This window comes from Pholcus phalangioides, unplaced genomic scaffold (assembly GCF_987345545.1).
Source record: "Pholcus phalangioides strain wild (caught in Gottingen) unplaced genomic scaffold, Ppha-v1.0 ptg000004l_1, whole genome shotgun sequence".
Classification (NCBI taxonomy): domain Eukaryota; kingdom Metazoa; phylum Arthropoda; class Arachnida; order Araneae; family Pholcidae; genus Pholcus; species Pholcus phalangioides.
In genome coordinates, this window is record NW_028301597.1 from 43,858,425 (window position 1) to 43,861,796 (window position 3,372).

General features: G+C 38.1%; 1 non-coding gene across 1 annotated transcript; it reads left to right on the top strand.

The window, feature by feature from the left end:
• The first annotated feature begins 2,993 nt into the window (after window positions 1-2,993).
• Window positions 2,994-3,067, top strand: TRNAS-GGA (transfer RNA serine (anticodon GGA)). Its single transcript has one exon. It is a non-coding gene; the product is annotated as a tRNA-Ser (tRNA).
• The last annotated feature ends 305 nt before the right edge of the window (window positions 3,068-3,372 follow it).

Here is a 3,372-nt window from a genome sequence, read left to right on the forward strand (position 1 = left end):
GAACTGGCTACTGCCTGGGGTGGCAAATCCGAGGAATGAGAGGAAAAAAAAATTAGGAGGAAGGGGACAAAAGGAAGTCAAAAAGTTTTTGCATAGCTAAAATGTGGTAAAAACTACAAGTCCACCTCTACGTAGCGTGGCGCTAATCTCGGGTTAGTGAGTGACCGAACGAGTAACCTGGAAAGTTTGTGGGGGGACGACGACGACGACTTAGCTTTCATCACCCATTTCATAGTCTTACCTCTCTTTACTTAATACTTCATCATTGGCATTCTATATTATTTGGTGAATGGTTGCAATTCCTTAAGAGGTAAAATCATCCTTCCCGTTAGTCATCGTCGACTTTGTTCATTTAGAGCACAGGTTCCCAAACTTTATACTCGATCATCTTCAGAATGTTTTCTTTTATTCCCATCGCCCCCCCCCCCAATCGTCAACCCATAGATTCCTATGTTATGAAAGGTCTAAGGCACGAAATTCTCCGAAATATGGCAGCTTTCGTGAAACAATACGAGGATTTTAACAAAAAAAAATTCAAAAGGATTTATTCAAACAGCTGTAAAATAATAAATCCTAAACATATTCCCAAGATCTTTCTTCATTGCACAGCTAATGCTGTCTGGAACGCTGTTGTTGAACGCTTTCATGAGAATATCTTGCATAGTTTTTGAGAAATTTGGTTTTCGCGTGGAATAAAGTGAAGAAAAAGTGAATCTTCAAAAAACGTGTCTGAAAATTATTCGTTACCTTTGAAACCATTATCACAAATGATTTAAATCAGCCATAACTTTGTTTTTTACTTATCGCACGTACAAGAGTATAATAAAACATTTTTTTATTCTATGTGAAACATTCTTTTAAATAATTTATGAAACCATTTTCAACAATTTTCAAAAAAATACGTCCTTTGAACGTAGTCGGTTGGTTTAAAAGCTGTCAGACATGTCTATTTTCATTTATGCACTATACTAGCGAATTCAATCCATGACTAACATTTTACCAACACAAACCGAATAAAATTTGCATAGGATTGCATAAACCAATGAATCAACCTCCAATGAAGTCGTTATATTCAATGAAATCAATATTCATGAAGGCTATCAAAAATGCGCAATCAATATTCAAGATATTGACTATACAATGTCTATGTTTATATTTTCATCTCAAAAAAATCTGCGTGAGAATCTCGCACTATAGAAGTGAAACTTCTGAGGTTTTGCATGACTGATTTCACGAATTTTCGAAAATTTGTAATTATTATAAATATGACAATATAATATAATTTATGTCAAATAAAGAAAATGCATTAGAAACAGCTTGCGCGCATGATAAAATATCCCGGGATCAACGTAATTGAATAAAAAAATTATTCCAAATAAAAATAAAAATGTGTTATGGCAGCGCAGCCAATTAGGAACTGGCACTGTGACGTCACAGAACTTACGTTCGAGTGGGAAATATAACGAAGAGAGTATATTCTGTTGACTAGACTCCCGTGTTGCCAGAGGGCTGCGGCGTCACAGGAAGTAGGGAAAGATAACAAACTGTCTTTGTCCGACACAAATCCGTCCAAACCAACACCCCCTCCCACCAAACTTTTTCTTCTTACACCGCTGGTATTGACATCCCATATCACCACCACAACCCAACTGCTTCTTGGACCTTCATCACACAATCAGTTAGAGAGAAAAAGAAAGTTGGATCTCTTAGGTAGGGTGACCATACGTCCCGTATTTCCCTGGGTAATCACTGTTTTTTTTCTGTTTTTCTGGCTTTTTTCCAACTTTTTCGTAAAAACGTCCTGGTTTTACCCGTTTTTTATAAACGAAGTTAGCTGCCTTACTTCCATCAAAAATGTTGATACAGCTAATTTTCATAACTCATTAAGTGTGAAGAGATGATATTTTTACGGCCTGAAATATACTGAGAAATTGAATTTTCTGGATGTTATGCCGAAACTGATATTTGGAAAGAAAAGTGATTTGCCTCCTCCGGGAATCGAACCCGGGTTCCCTTGCATACCCCATACCTACAAAGGGGACCCGGGTTCGTTTCTGGGAGGAGGCAAATCACTTTTCTTTCCAAATATCAGTTTCGACATAACATCCAGAAAATTAAATTTCTCAGTCATTAAGTATGAATTCGACGAGTGGACATTGTTTTTAGTGTTACATATATATTTGTATTTTCTTTTAATATTATGAGTTTTGTATAACACTTCGAGTGTGTTACTAACATACCATGAAGCACGAGGAGAAAAAAAAAAGGCCTCCTATTAACTCTCTATAAACTTTATCTAAAAATATCGTAAGGATATTTCTGAAATATTCCTGAAATGGCTTTCAAACTTTTGCCATACGTGGTTCCCTCGCCTAGTTCATCTGCGGCTCTCCATGATAGTTTAGTGGATATTTTCACTTATAAAAAACACTTCAAAGAAATTTCGAATGGATATCTCCAGCTCACGACGTCACCCCTAGCAGACGCGCCGTACAGTTTGAGAAATATTGTCATAGGGAAAAAGAACCTTAGTAGTTTTTCAAGATCGAGTCGAGATTGTGTCCCAGAAATTTTTTAAGCTTCCGAAAATGTAAGAAAAAAACGCATTTGCAGTTTCAAGGATGTTCTCCATCATTGATTTTATTAAACTGGACGGCACGAAGAAAAAAGTTGATCGATTTTTGAGAAACAAAATATTCGGAATACTTGAATCACCACAAACGAACTTATTTTGATAATCCTTTCAGACTTGGTCATTGGGGGGGGGGGGCGTCCGAAACAGCCATAACTGTCACTTTCGTAGTAACTTGGTGACGGTTAGTCAATAATTATCGATGTCCCGTATTTTAGCGTGTACGTCAGCGATTCCCAACGTGGGCGATAACCCCCCTTGCGGGGCGATGAAATGTTCCAGGGGAGCGGTAGAAGCTGCGGGTATAATATAGGTCCCTTTCAGTGTACACGAGCTCCAAGGAAAGATCGAGAGATTCTGTGCCTCTGTAGTCTAGTGGTCTAGGGCGTTCACCCGGAAAGTGAAAGGACGTGGGTTCGATTCCCCGCAGGGGCAGTTGAATTTTTCTCTCTTTCCGAAATATATCTTCGCAACAGCCAGTTGTTAAAAACCTTCGTATAATATAGGTTCCTATGGATTAGATTGCGTTGGGGGCGATGGGAGAAAATAATTTCTGAAGAAGGGGGCGATGGGACAAAAAGGGTGGGAAACTATGGTGTATGTGAACCGCATTCCGTATTTTTCTCGAAGAAATATGGCCAGTCTAGTTTTAGAAAAACAGGAAGCGTTTCAGTTTTTATGATGAATTTCCTTTCCTCTCACAGAAACACAATCTTATGTCGCTCTCTTTTACTGCTATG